The 15,886-nt window shown below is 35.5% G+C and overlaps 1 pseudogene; it reads left to right on the top strand.

Annotated features, from left to right (window-relative positions):
- Positions 1-479: 479 nt before the first annotated feature.
- LOC143607523 (aconitate hydratase 1-like) lies at positions 480-15,878 on the top strand (annotated as a pseudogene).
- The last annotated feature ends 8 nt before the right edge of the window (positions 15,879-15,886 follow it).

Here is a 15,886-nt window from a genome sequence, read left to right as displayed (position 1 = left end):
GTATTAATTGGAGAGAGAGAGCGCATTTATTGTTACATTTACATTTTTTTTTATTTTTAAATATTTAAAACATAAAATAAAACTAGTGGCTCATATTCATTTTTTTCATTTATTGCAATAATTTGATTTCTTTCTTGAACTTAAATACACACACACATATATATATATATATATATATATATATGAATGGCCTACATGATCATTTATATTATAATAAGATCAAAGTTAATTAATTATACCTTATTATTATATTAGCTAAGTAATTGTTGATAGACTAAATTACCCTTTCTTGCTAATCAAGGGTTTCCCCTTGGGTGTATATAAATATATGGAGAGACTAAATAACACCATTGAACATAACCTAAACCTCACAAATAAATTCGTGACCCTCTCTCCCTTTATATTATTCGGTTTCTCAAGAACCATAATCCCCATCACTAATATACATCCTAAAGGGGAACCCGACCAAGCTGACTGTCATGTCGTCTGGATCGTTCTCATCAGCCGTGGCCTCTCTCTCTGTTGTGACAGGTATGTTTTAATTGTAGGTTTATCATAATATTCATGTTTTCTATTATATACATGAAGAACTTATCAACATTAGATACATATCCCATCATGCTTTAAGGTCTATAAGTCCATAATAACTCATAATTTAGTTATTATTTTTAAATAATCAAACCTATAATTTTATTTTATGAACTAATTATTTATAAATATAAAAGTTATTTGGAATCACATTATGTATATACTTTATACATTATGTACGAATACATATATAGTATTTGTGTCTTTGTGGAACTATAATGATCTGTCGATATTTTTAGAGAAACTAGAAAGAGACATTTTTCTCGGTAGCTATTTGTGACAACAAATATTTTTTTTAAATTATAGAAAGATATGAAATCGTTCTGTGATCCATTGCTAAAAGCCCATATGCGATCTGTCACGAATACTAACTGGTGATCCATTGTTTAAATCTGTCGGTGGTCTATCACTAAACTTGGCCGTTATACATGAGTAAAACTTTTACCAAGGACTCTGTTTTTTGATAGATTCTCATAGATGGTTGGTACCTATTGATAACCAAAGGCATTGTCGACCGCTGAAATTCTAAGTTTTTAGACCATATGTAGTCATAAAGCCCCACCCACGTGACGAGTCAGAGTTATGGTTTTTTACAAAAATATGGCGTAGTCATAAAGCCTCCATAAAGCCATAACTTTGTTATTTGTTTTCTTTTTTTTTTAATTTTTGTGCCTTCCACCAGAGTTATACACAAAACGCTAAAAAAAGTTACCCCAAAACACCGGGGGGGGGGGGGGGGGGTCTCCCGGCGTTATAGCCCAAAACGCCTCCGAAGAAGCCCCGCTACACTTGCTCTTAGCATTACAATTAAACCCTCCCTCAAATCCTACTTTCCAATCAAAACCCCCTTTCAATTCTTTGAAATAATTAAGCCCATAAGAATCCCATGACTCCGTAAGTTTTTGGGGCTTGTTTGTGGGCCACCACCGTAACCATAAGTCTATGTTTGAAAGGCCTTTATAAATCGTAAGTTGTAAGAATATGGATGACAGTAAAACCCGAACCCGATGAGAAACCCGTAACCTCGATATAATTGGGACGGGTAATACCCGACCCATTAGGATTTGGAACTAGTTTTGAAATTTTTCACGGGTTTGGAATTTCCAAATACCCGACATAATTTTTTATATATGTATTTTAAATATATATATATATATTTATATTTATATTTATATTTATATTTATATTTATATATAAATACGTACGTCATATACTTATATTGCAATTACCAAACTTATTTCAATTAATAAAAAAATTACATTGGAAGCGTTGATGTGTGCTCAAAGTTGGTTGCTAAATGAAATGAGAGGTTACTCATACCTCTCATTTCCTTACGCCTTGTTCTTGAGTTTTTAACCAAGGAAAGAAAATGAAAGGAGAGGGAAGGATAAGAAAGGGAAGGGAAGGGAAGGAAATTTTTTTTAATTAAATGTGTTCTTGAGTTGAAAGGAAATTAGAGGAAAGGAAAGGATAACTATGTTAAAAAATAGTTATCCTTAGTAATCATCCCTAGGGCTGTAAACGAACCGATCGAACACGAACAAGGCCTTGTTCATGTTCGTTCGTTAAGAAAATACTGTGTTCACGAACACTTACCGAACGAGATTTTATGTTCGTGTTCGTTCATTAAGAAAATAAATGTGTTCACGAACACAAACGAACACAAATAAAATCGGTAGAGGCTAGAGAATAAAACCGATGTATTCATCAATGTGAATATTGAAAGCCCGTAAATGAATCGTATTAACACGAACAAGGGCATATTCGTGTTCGTTCATTTAACTTTATAATTAATCGAACAAATATTTATGTTCATGTGCGTTTATTTAAAAATGGACATCTGTGTTCGTTTATGTTCATTTTTTTTTAAATCTAAACAAACATAACTAAACAAAGATAAACGAACATAAATAAACATATATGAACCAATGTGAATGAACACAAACAAACATAAACAAACTTAAATCTGAAGACACATAAATGAACACAAATTAACAAATATAAAATCTTTAAGCAGATGACATATCCACATAATATTTAATTATTTTCTATTAATACATAAACGAACATAAACGAACGTTCATGAACATAAATGAACGAACGGAACATGTGTTCATGTTCGTTCATTTAATTAAACGAACACAAATTTTGTGTTTATGTTCGTTCGTTTATTAAATAAACGAACATAAACGAACTTCCCACCGAACGTTCGGTTCGTTTACAGGCCTAATCATCCCACTTTTGGGAGGATAAATACATTAATTTAATCCCTCCCTAACTCCTTCTACTCATTTCCTTTCCATCATAAAAAAAACTCAAGAACACCCATTTTTTAACTGTCCTTAGTTTTCTTTTTCTTTCCCTCATTTAAAAAAAACTCAAAAACAGGGATTTAGATTTATATTGTTTTTTAAACTTTTATATATTAATTAATTTGTACTTTTTTGATATACATAACAACTTGTTAAAAAAACCAAAGTATATTGTCAAACAGTTGAGTATGACTATGATGATGATGATGATGATGATGATGAGGTAAATATTTATTTTATGTTCCAAATTTAGATTTGATATTGTACTTGTATACGTGTACTCATGTATTTTTAATTAGTTATAGGAAAATAGTATGAAGGAATGAGTGCACTTAAAGCCTAAAGGATAAATGATGTTACACCTTGAATTTTTTGATAGTAGCTAGCATGCTACTTTGTTTATTGAATTATGTTTTCCTTTTATGAAACTTTTAAGAAATACTTATTTGTTGAAATTTGGTTATGTCAATTATTTTAAAAAAATATTCTTATGGTAATCATTGTTTGTAATTGATTAGTTTTTTTTTTCAAAATCCGATAGAAAACCGACGAGATTTGGTTGGACATACCTAACGTTTTTTTTTATCAAAACCTGATCCATTGCCATCCCTATATAAGAACATAATGCTTACGAAATTTTAGTGACCTAGGGCGTGACAGTGTATATATTGTATTAATTGGTATATTTATAAGAGTAAGGTGATATTAGTCTATTACACGTCTTCAAAAGTAACCTTTTACTAATGTATAGAGGCTGAAGCCCATTAACTATTGATTCAAATTGAGACTTCACATTGGGCCACAGTTGTTAAAACTTTCTCATAAATCTACTTAATTATTAAAGAAGAACACGTACGCAACGTTAATTTACAAGAATTGTCAAAGCTTACGATAAGCACAAACTTAAGTTTTATAGAAAATTAAAAAGAGAAAACTGATTCAACCATGATATTGATATCTGAAAGAAAAATATTGTATATAAAAAAAATTAAGATTGTGAATTTTGAAAAAACAAAATATAAAAAGCATTCAAAATAATATCCACCGCTATATATAATGTTGAAACGAATATAAAATAATGAAGTGGCGCCATATTCATGCGCCGGGTATCAAACAGTGACTCACACATATATACCAATATATGTTGTATATATTGCGTACCTGGAGAATGAATTCGATCAATGATGCAAACCTGTAATCATGATTTCAATCTTGGTTTATTGAACAATTGCCTGGATTAATCTCTGAATCGTGATCACTTTCAGATAAACCTATTTGCAGGTTACACGCAATGATTTATCGGATAAGACAGAGATTTTCTTTACATGGAATTGAATTTTGATGAATCCATGTGATGATGAAGAACCAGAGAGAAGTAACCGTCTTCTCTGTTCTTTGAATATTCGATGAGATCATATTCCATCAGGAAAGTATTGATCAATTATCATATGAGCCCAAATATTAATTTAACCCACTTCACATACCACTTAAGCTCAAGTGAATTAATAACAAATCCATTGTTATAGTAATGCCCAAATAACTTTTAGGATAAAATCGAGTCCGCACTCCCGCATCACCTGACTCGTTTAATCTCTAAAGTTATTTCCTTGATTTAAATCCAATAGCACTAAAATATAACAATATATTATAACTGATCAACACACACTAGCAAGCATATGTAGTTGAGTTCTAAATTGGTGGTTGATGGGTACGTTTGAGTCTCGTAATTGTTTCTTTGTTTCGTTAAAATAATTTGGATGAATGTTTGATCGAATTTGCAGCTAGCCGGAATCCGTTTAAGCGGATATTGAAGACGCTAGAGAAGCCCGGTGGCGGTGAATTTGGCAAATACTATAGCTTACCTTCCCTCACTGATTCCAAAATCGGCAATTATAATATCCTAATTATTAGTTGATTATAGTTAGATACACTTACATCTAGAGGTGCAAACCAACCAAGCCCAGCTCGTTTGACTTACACGAGCTCGAGCTTGTTCTGAGCTCTTTTTATAAAGTTCAAGCTCTGCTAGTAACTTATTTTTCAGGATCGGGCTCGGCTCTTTATTATTCATTAATAAAATTATATACATTTTTTAATTTTAATTATTTTTATATATTTTAAGAAAAACCTTAAACGAGTCTAAGCTCGGCTGTATAGTGTGAAATTAATGCATAGAAGTCCGAATGAGGTAAAACTCACAAATACACAAGGGCTGACGAGCATAAACAAAGTTCCCATACAAGGCTCGAGCTTGTGCTTGATAACTGAACGATCTTCTTTTAAGGCTCGAGCTTGTGCTGATAACTGAACGAGCTTCTTTTAAGGCTCGGACTCGGATCATTTCGAGCTTCTTATTGATCCTAGCTCAAGTAGCTCAGATCGTTTGCACCCTACTTAGATGTACTCGTCAACTCATGTACGTACCATGAGTTTCTCATTCTAATGAATTCGTATGTTCTGTGAACCAAACGCCCTTGAAATTACTGCAGTTTTTTTTTATTGAACTTGTATATGAAGTTGTTAATCATGTTTGTGTATGCACATGTGGTGTTGGTGTGACAGATAGGCTACCGTTTTCGATTAGAATACTTTTGGAGTCTGCAATTCGTAACTGTGATGAATTCCAAGTGACAGTAAAGGATGTTGAGAAAATTCTTGACTGGGAGAAAACTTCTCCTAAAAAGGTCGAGATTCCGTTTAAACCTGCTAGAGTCCTTCTTCAGGTATTTGTAAATGATGGGTTTATAAATGTAACATAAATAGTAATGATCATGTACCATGTTATACGGACGTGCAAACTTAGTGACCACACAAGAATGAACTGTTGGGGTTTCTATGGATATTTTATATTTAGTTAACCATTTAACAAGTTACAATTAAGGCGGAAGCGTGATATAAACAAACTAAACATATGTATCCATGTGTTTATATATGTATATATTACAAGTTTATAGGAAATGTGTACATGAACAACCTAATTTATTCATGTTATAAGATTACCAATAATCTATTTATTAGAAACCCGAAGCAAGGATCAAATGATACGGGAAAACTAAACTATCAAAAGCTATAAACACTTACATTCTTAACCTTTTAAGAGTGTAGTTGATGTTGAAGAAGATGATGATGTTGATGCTAGACTTTCAAAGGGAAAATCCTCAAACGGAAGATACCCCGAGTCTCCAACACACACCGAACTTTGTTAGGGAGCTTGAACACGAATAATCGAGACCCGAGCCTCTTCCTTATGATCTTGGCCGAAAATCAAAACCAAGAAAGAAAGAAAGAGTTGTTCTTATTATTTATCTTGAAAGTGTCTTGATATATAAATATCTTTAAATCAAATCATATCATGGTGTTAGGTTTTTAAGTCAAGTAAGAAATACTCAACATCCACCAAATCCATGACAAAACTTGACCATAACATTAGGGTGTGGGGCCCACCCTAAACCGGCCCCAAAATATATATATTTTATTTTATTTTATTTTTTTTTATTTATTTTATACTTTATAAAATATATAAACACCCCATCTTTTATAAACCATTTTATAAAAGAACACATAGTTAAATAATCATTCCAATAATAATTATTTGAATAAATAAATTAACAAATTAATTTATTTAACACTTTCAAGTAAGTATTCAGAAACCCGATTTTCTGAATGCGTCGTGTTCTGTATTTGTCTTATAGATCTTATCTTAACAAATACATAATTGGTGTGTGTCTAACTCGTTATTGGGTATGACCCGACTTGGATCAAACACAACTAGCCACATTAACCTAATTATGTGTCTTGGGCATACGGTATTCCAACAATCTCCCATTTGCACGTGACTCATAAGAAGTTAATGCTAATGGTGAATACCGCCTAACAACAGGTCACCACCCTTAGTGTGTTTGACTAAGTGCCATTCAATAACATCATCCCCTTCAAGTCCATACTTGATATGATATAGGTAAGTCTTATCACTACATCCCTTTGTTACTAGATGTCCTGTCAAATCGAAGAGACACAAAGTGATCATTCTCACAATGATTTAACTTAACAGGCCTTAGACATCTAAACTCTCAACACATAAGAGGAACAAATCCCATCTTGATTGCATACATCCTCGTTGACATCTCGTATGATAACTGAGCTCTTTCTTACATGTCATCGTGTTACCGAAATAACAAAGAATAGAGTCAAGTTATCAGACTTGATGAAAAACCAGATCCAATATGCATCTCAGGTCAAAGGACATAATGATCAGTTGCACTAACTCCATGCAGTGATCCTTGAGAGCGGATCATGTCCAATATTTGTTTCCCACAAATATCTATGAACCTTGGTGGCAAACCTATGCCATATATTCATCACATGAATATCAACCAATCCGGGTTCATAATAGTCTTACCTTCACACTTGTTCTCACGAGTATGATCGACTACGGACGTTTAGAACAACATAAGTCATTCATGGATTAAACATGCAAATATAGAACATAACTCATTCAATAATTAAAACATAATTAATTATCATGAGATACCCATTACATTCGTTCTTATACAAACACTAAACACAGATTAAATCCACTCACTAGAATACCGAAGTCCTAATGCACAAACATGACCCTCATGTTTTGGCCTATCGAGGAGCTTCGTGAGTGGGTCCGCAATATTTTGATCGGTATGAACTTTATGAATACATATCTTTCCCTTTTCAACTTCATCCCTTATGTAGTTGAATCTGCGCTCAATGTGCCTCGTTTTCTGATGAGCACGAGGCTCCTTGATCTGTGCAATAGCACCCTCATTGTCACAGAATATCTCTAGGGGCTCCTGAATGGTAGAGATAATCCCTAGATCCATGATGAACTTTTTCATCCATGCAGCCTCTTGGGCTGCCATTTAAGCGGCGATGTACTCAGATTCTGTAGTGGATAACGCGACAACATCCTGCTTCGAACTCTTCCAAGAGACAGCGCCTCCATTCAAAATGAAGACATATCCCGACTGTGACCGAGAATCATCTCGGTCAGTTTGGAAACTCGCATCCACGTAACCCTTTACGACGAGTTCCTCCTCACTAGACCCATATATTAAAAACATATCCTTAGTCCTTCTAAGGTATTTTAATATATTCTTGACAGCCATCCAATGACTGTCACCTGGGTTGTGCTGGTATCTACTCGTTATGCTTAAAGCATACGAGACGTCCGGTCTGGTGCACATCATTGCATACATAATAGATCCTATTGCCGAAGCATAAGGAACATGCTTCATCCTATCCTGCTCTTCCTTAGAGCTAGGACTTTGGGATGAGCTTAACACGGTTCCTCTAGGAATAGGTACCAAACCTTTCTTAGAGTTTTCCATCCTGAACCTTTTCAGGATTTTATCAATGTACGCACTTTGATTGAGTCCGATCAATTTCCTTTGTCTATCCCTATAGACCTTTATTCCCAAGATATATGTCGCTTCTCCAAGATCCTTAATTGAGAAACGACTACTTAACCACGCTTTAACGTTTTCCATACTTGGTATATCATTTCCAAATAAAAGTATATCATCGACATACAAAATAAGGAACATGATTATACTCCCACTAGCCCATTTATACACACACGCCTCATCACCGTTTTGGACGAAACCAAACGCTTTGATTTCTTCATTAAAACGATGATTCCACATCCGTGATGCTTGTTTCAACCCGTAGATTGATTTCCTTAACTTACATACTTTGTCAGGATTAGATGGATCGACAAAACCTTCAGGTTGAACCATATGGACATTTTCCTCAAGATATCCATTAAGAAAAGCGGTCTTGACATCCATCTGCCATATCTCATAATCAAAATGAGCTGCAATGGCAAATAATATCCTGATCGACTTAAGCATCGCGACCGGCGAGAAGGTTTCATCATAATCAATCCCTTGAGTTTGCGTGAAACCTTTTGCTACAAGTCGTGCTTTGTAAGTATCTAAATTTCCATGCATATCGGTCTTCTTCTTGAAGACCCACTTACATCCAACCATTTTGGAGTTAAGTGGACGATTAACCAATTCCCAAACTTGGTTATCGTGCATGGATTGCATTTCGGCGCTCATGGCTTCAAGCCACTTGTCACAATCAGGTTGTGACATAGCATCTTTGTAGGAGATCGGTTCATTCGAATCGACCAAGTAGCAATCATCCACGAGAAATCCATATTTCTTGGGATGTCGACTAATCCTACTAGATCTGCGAGCAACGTGTGTATGATCAACCATTTTATCACCTTCAACATCCTCGTGTTGAAAACTAGTATCGACCAACTGTGTATCATCTAGTGATTCTTGAACCTCTTCAAGTTCCACTCTTTTTTAACTAGGCCCTTCCATAAGGAACCTTGTTTCTAAGAAGTATCCTTTGCGTGAAATAAACACTTTTTGTTCACTAGGATCATAGAATATATATCCTATATCATCCTTTGGGTATCCTATGAAGATACACCTGATGGATCGAGCCTCAAGCTTATTTGGGGTGTCACGTTTAACATAAACTATGCATCCCCATACCCTTAAATATGAAAAGGATGGAACCTTTCCATGCCACACTTCATAGGGTATTCGATCCACCTTTTTGGTCGGGGCCATATTCAAAATACGAGCCGCTGTAAGTAGCGCATATCCCCAAAATGATGGCGGTAGTGAGCTTCGTGCCATCATTGATCGAACCATGTCCAACAGTGTTCTATTCCTCCTCTCGGATACTCCGTTATGTTGAGGAGTTCCAGGAGGAGTGAACTGTGAAATAATTCCACAATCTCTAAGATGACATTGAAAAGCATCACTTAGGTATTCGCCTCCTCTATCGGAGCGGAGTACCTTGATTGTTCGGTCGAGCTGATTTTGTACTTCATTTTGAAATTCCTTGAACATTTCAAAGGCTTCATATTTGTGTTTCATTAGATACACATACCCATATCGACTAAAATCGTCGGTAAAGGTAATGAAGTACCTTTCACTATTCCTACTAGTGGGCTTGAGAGGTCCGCATACATCCGTATGTATGATACCTAACAAGTCCTTAGCCCTCTCATTTGTACCTTTAAAAGGTTCTTTGGTCATCTTGCCTTGAATACAAGATTCACACTCTTCAAACGAACCTAACTCATTTGTTTTCAAAAGACCATTCTTTTGGAGAGTATTTACACGATTCTTGTTTATGTGTCCAAGACGACAATGCCATATGTAGGAATCACTCAAATCCTTTTTGAGTCTTTTAGTGGAAGTTTGATATAATGAGCTATTTGAGGTATTGTCATGAACCAATTCATAAATACCGTTGTTTGGTACAGCTTTAAAATAAAAGATACCATTAGATGATACATGCATTTCTGATTTTACAAATTTAAAGTCAAAGTTACATTGTCTAAGAAGGTGCACGGAAATAATGTTCCTAGTCAAACTAGGAGCATAAAAACATTTCTCAAAACAACTTCCAAACCACTTGGAAGCGATAAAGTGAAGTCTCCTCTAGCGACCACGTGCACCCTTGCACCGTTGCCCATGAAAAGACTCACTTCGCCCTTCTTTAAGTCTTCATTCCTTTTGAACCCCTGCAACCAATTGCAAATATGAGTTCCACATCCGGTATCCAATACCCATGTGTTAGAAGAAATAAGATTTAGCTCAATATTAATCATAAAGACATTACCCGAGGCATGCCCCGCATTCCTCTTGTCTCTTAGCTCTTTTAGGTAGACCGGGCAATTGCGTTTCCAATGTCCGGTCTCCCCACAACCAAAACAAGGATCATCCTTATGACCCCTCGGGTCCACAACCTTTTGTTTCTTTGCCATAACCGGTGATTTGCCCTTACCCTTAAGATGCACAGGAGGACCCTTTCTTTTTGCTACCTTAGCCTTAGAATTGGGTTGAGATCGATTCTTGGATTTACCTTCATTGATCGCAAACACGGGTAAAACCCTTTTACCCATGCTCGCCTCGGCTGTTTTAAGCATTGAGTGAAGTTCTCCAATGTTTTTGTCCCACCCATTCATGTTATAATTTAACACGAAAGTGTCGAACCTTTTCGACAGGGAGTTAAGGATCAAATCCGTTGCTAACTCTTTTGAGATGGGACAATTGAGCTTGGCGAGGCGATCAATGTAACTTTTCATCTTAAGTACATAAGTTGAAACTGGTTGATTATCATCCATTCTACATGCATGCAAGGCTCGAACCGTTTCGAACCTTTCAACCCTCGATTGCTTAAGGAACATTTCCTTAAGTTGAGTAATCATATCGTACGCATTATGGTTTTCGAAATCCTTTTGGATTTCGGCAACCATAGTCGCCAACATGAGGCATGACACTTGAATGGAATCTTCCGTGTGTTTGACCCAATTCATGTATTCGACCTCACTTCCCTCTTCCGGTTCGTTGGGATAGGTGTTTCCAAAACATGATATAATTTTTCTTGTTTTAGAACAATCCTTAAATTTCGGAACCAATCCGAAAAGTTATTGTGGTTAAGACGGTCTTTAGCGAGAATAGATCGGAGAGATACGTTTTGGACGTTAGGGATTATGTTGTCGTCGACGTGTGCGGCCATCTGCAGAATTTTAATTAAGTTCATTTTAGTGTTTTACATATTTTAATTATTAATACCCTTTTATATATACCAAATATAATTAATAATTAAAATCTAGAATCCAACGATAAACACGACTCTGGTTAGGTGACCTTTTTCCCATTGTCGGTTTATCAAGGTAGTTATTCATAACAATTGCAAACCCTTTTGCAACTTCTAGAGTTTATGGGACCGGTTCGAAATCATATTTCGTGTCGGCATGTTTATCCCATCAACACCTATTAGACCCCATGCTTGGGTGACCCTCTTCACATGGTTCTAATTTAAGTCGTCCTACTTGTATCAACTTGTAATATCAATATACAAACGGTTAGGTGACATTTTTCCCATTTATATGCCAATATTACCTCAACATATTAATTTACTCTACGCGGTTAGGTGACCTTTTTCCCACTAAGAGCTTACTAATATGTTAAGCGTTATACAAAAGGATGGTGTTTAACTTGTTATCCTTAATTTTAAAAGGGATTTTTAGTTTTAATAATTCTAGTTGTAAAACTTTAAATCATGTTCTAACATGCATTTAGTAACATGATAATTTTGAAACCATTTTCAAAAATTCTAATTTATAATAAAACCATTTTATTATGGGCGTGAGACGGCTAGTCAATAAATCCATTTTATTAAACTACGTGTCACGCGATTACCGATAATTATTAGAACCCGTTTTATGCTTTGTTAATTAATTCTATGTGACGAAGTTGATATCCTAATATCTAGCAACCACATAATCAAACAATCAATTAACAAGCATACACAATTATACTAGACACGAGCCACTAAGTTAGACCACACTTGTTAGCCGAAACAAGTGTGTGTCTTAGGTCCGATCCTAAGGGACACATGACACATGGATGTTGTAGCTCCCACTCGATCCCGCATCCAAAAACGTCGAGCATCTTCTTCAACCCCTTTTGTGATCCAATGGGCTTGTAATTTGGACCTTAGCTTCCAATTTTGCAACCTTCTTTAATTTTACAAAACAAATGTCCTAATACATTTTTCTATAAAATAAAGATATTGCAAATAATCTATTTATTACATACCCATATGAATAAATAATTACAAAATTGCCCCTAATTAATTATTACAAACCGAAACTTTGAATAATTAATTACAATCACAACAAACATCCATTTGGTCTACGGCTCGGTCTAGTTTTAACAAACATAACCCGTTATGTCTTAGGAACCCGTTCCAAAACCCCTTGACCTTATCGGGCCTAGTCCAACCCAATAATTTGATTATGGGCTTCGGCCCACATGTGCAAAACACATGGGTTTCGGCCCAATAGGAAGTCTCATGGGCTTCGGCCCATTTAACCAAAAATGGGCTTCGGCCCATTTCACTTTCTCCCCCTTTTTTTTTCGGTTAGCCCAATAACCAAAACAAGTGGGCTTCGGCCCAATATCATCCGAATTGGGCTTCGGCCCATTTACTCGGTTTTATATATATATATATATTTTTTCTTTGAACAAAGCCAAAAAATATAACAAGATTAAATACAAAAAAAATTATGCATGTTAATTTTTTGTATAAAATCTTTCAAGGGGAAAATATAAAACCAAAAACCCGAAGCTTAGTTTCCCGTATCCCGACTCTTGATGCCATTTGTTGGGGTTTCTATGGATATTTTATATTTAGTTAACCATTTAACTAGTTACAATTAAGGCGGGAAGCGTGATATAAACAAACTAAACATATGTATCCATGTGTTTATATATGTATATATTACAAGTTTATAGGAAATGTGTACATGAACAACCTAATTTATTCATGTTATAAGATTACCAATAATCTATTTATTAGAAACCCGAAGCAAGGATCAAATGATACGGGAAAACTAAACTATCAAAAGCTATAAACACTTACATTCTTAACCTTTTAAGAGTGTAGTTGATGTTGAAGAAGATGATGATGTTGATGCTAGACTTTCAAAGGGAAAATCCTCAAACGGAAGATACCCCGAGTCTCCAACACACACCGAACTTTGTTAGGGAGCTTGAACACGAATAATCGAGACCCGAGCCTCTTCCTTATGATCTTGGCCGAAAATCAAAACCAAGAAAGAAAGAAAGAGTTGTTCTTATTATTTATCTTGAAAGTGTCTTGATATATAAATATCTTTAAATCAAATCATATCATGGTGTTAGGTTTTTAAGTCAAGTAAGAAATACTCAACATCCACCAAATCCATGACAAAACTTGACCATAACATTAGGGTGTGGGGCCCACCCTAAACCGGCCCCAAAATATATATATATATTTTATTTTTTATTTATTTTTTATTTATTTTATACTTTATAAAATATATAAACACCCCATCTTTTATAAACCATTTTATAAAAGAACACATAGTTAAATAATCATTCCAATAATAATTATTTGAATAAATAAATTAACAAATTAATTTATTTAACACTTTCAAGTAAGTATTCAGAAACCCGATTTTCTGAATGCGTCGTGTTCTGTATTTGTCTTATAGATCTTATCTTAACAAATACATAATTGGTGTGTGTCTAACTCGTTATTGGGTATGACCCGACTTGGATCAAACACAACTAGCCACATTAACCTAATTATGTGTCTCGGGCATACGGTATTCCAACATGAACGAAGAACGTGTTTCATGGATTGCAGGATTTTACGGGTGTTCCTACAATTGTTGATCTCGCAGGCATGCGTAATGCCATGGAGAAACTCGGTGGTGATCCTAGTAAAATTAATCCACTGGTAAGATATTAAACACCATTACTTTGATCTTTGAGACACTATTTTCAAAGTAAGTGAGGTGTTTTCTAAACATTTAAGATTATGTTCTTGAGTATGCAAGACTACTTAATTAGTAATTACCATCACAGGTTCCAGTGGACCTTGTAATTGATCACTCGGTCCAAGTTCAAGATCAGAAAACGCTCTACAGGCCAATATGGAGCTCGAGTTAGAACGGAATAAAGAACGCTACTCTTTCTTGAAATGGGGAGCAAATGCTTTTGACAATATGCGTGTTGTTCCTCCAGGAGCTGGGATTGTTCACCAGGTATCATTATGTAAAATAAAAACGTGTCTAGAGTCGCTCAACTGCGTGTTCTATTCATAAAGCCTTCTAAATCATTTTGTTCAAAAAGTCAGATTATTACTGCAATAATATAAATTCTAACACTGCTTCCAGGTGAACCTCGAATACCTTGCGAGAGTCATCTTTAACACGGACGGCATTCTCTACTCTGATACTGTTTTTGGAACGGATTCCCATACAGCCATGATAAATGGGCTAGGTGTTGCCGGATGGGGAGTTGGTGGGATAGAAGCGGAAGCTGCAATGCTTGGTCAGGTAAGATACGAACATCTTCAACAATAGTTATAATGCACTCTGGCTAACTTAGTCCTGAATACAGGCAATGAGCATGGTTCTTCCGGGTGTGGTTGGATTTGAGCTATCTGGAAGCTTGAAAGATGGAGTCACAGCTACAGATTTGGTACTGACGGTGTGCTTAGACAACATGGCGTTGTTGGCAATTTTGTTGAGTTCTATGGTATATAATCTCATGCTTGTAACATAGATACATAATCATCCATTTAAGTATGAATATGGTGTCCGTTCATATGGTGACATGGTCTTGTAGGAAAAGGTATGAGTGAAATATCACTACCGGATCGTGCAACGATTGCAAACATGTCTCCAGAATATGGTGCAACCATGGGTTTCTTTCCTGTGGATCATGTTACTCTTCAGTATCTAAATCTGACTGGAAGAAGTGATGACACGGTAAATGATTCATACGCTTATAGTGCCCTTTTAATACACTGACACTGAGTTGTAATAACATGTAGATATCCATGGTAGAGTCATATCTCAGGGCAAACAAGTTGTTCATGGATTACGGTCAGGTATAGATTTGCTTTAGCCTAACAAGCAAAATAATAACAGTTTGAATGAGTCATAAGCTTACTGACTTGGTCTTTTTGTACCAGCCTGAGGGAGAGATGGCTTTTAGTTCTCGCTTAAAGTTGAATCTACAAGATGTTGAACCTTGCGTGTCTGGACCAAAGCGGTATGATATCATTGTAGGCTTGTAGCAGAATACTCGCTGCTGGCCTTCAATTCTCATTTTTGTTTTCTGGTTTGCAGGCCACACGATCAGGTTCTTTTGAAAGACATGAAAGCTGATTGGCATGCATGCTTGGACAATAAAGTTGGATTCAAGGTGGGATTAGTTACAAACTCTATTAAATGTTTGTATTTATCATAAAAGGGCTGTATTGTAGGGATACGGTATACCAAAAGATGACCAAAACAAGATTGTGAAGTTCGAATTCGCGGGCATCCCAACACAACTGAAACATGGAGATATAGTTATAGC

Source organism: Bidens hawaiensis, unplaced genomic scaffold (assembly GCF_021521415.1).
Source record: "Bidens hawaiensis isolate Kalapana, Puna unplaced genomic scaffold, B.hawaiensis_p1.1 tig00083229_1, whole genome shotgun sequence".
In the NCBI taxonomy this organism is placed as follows: Eukaryota; Viridiplantae; Streptophyta; class Magnoliopsida; order Asterales; family Asteraceae; genus Bidens; species Bidens hawaiensis.
The sequence above is the reverse complement of the archived record's forward strand: the minus strand, read 5'-3'. Positions and strand labels throughout refer to the sequence as shown.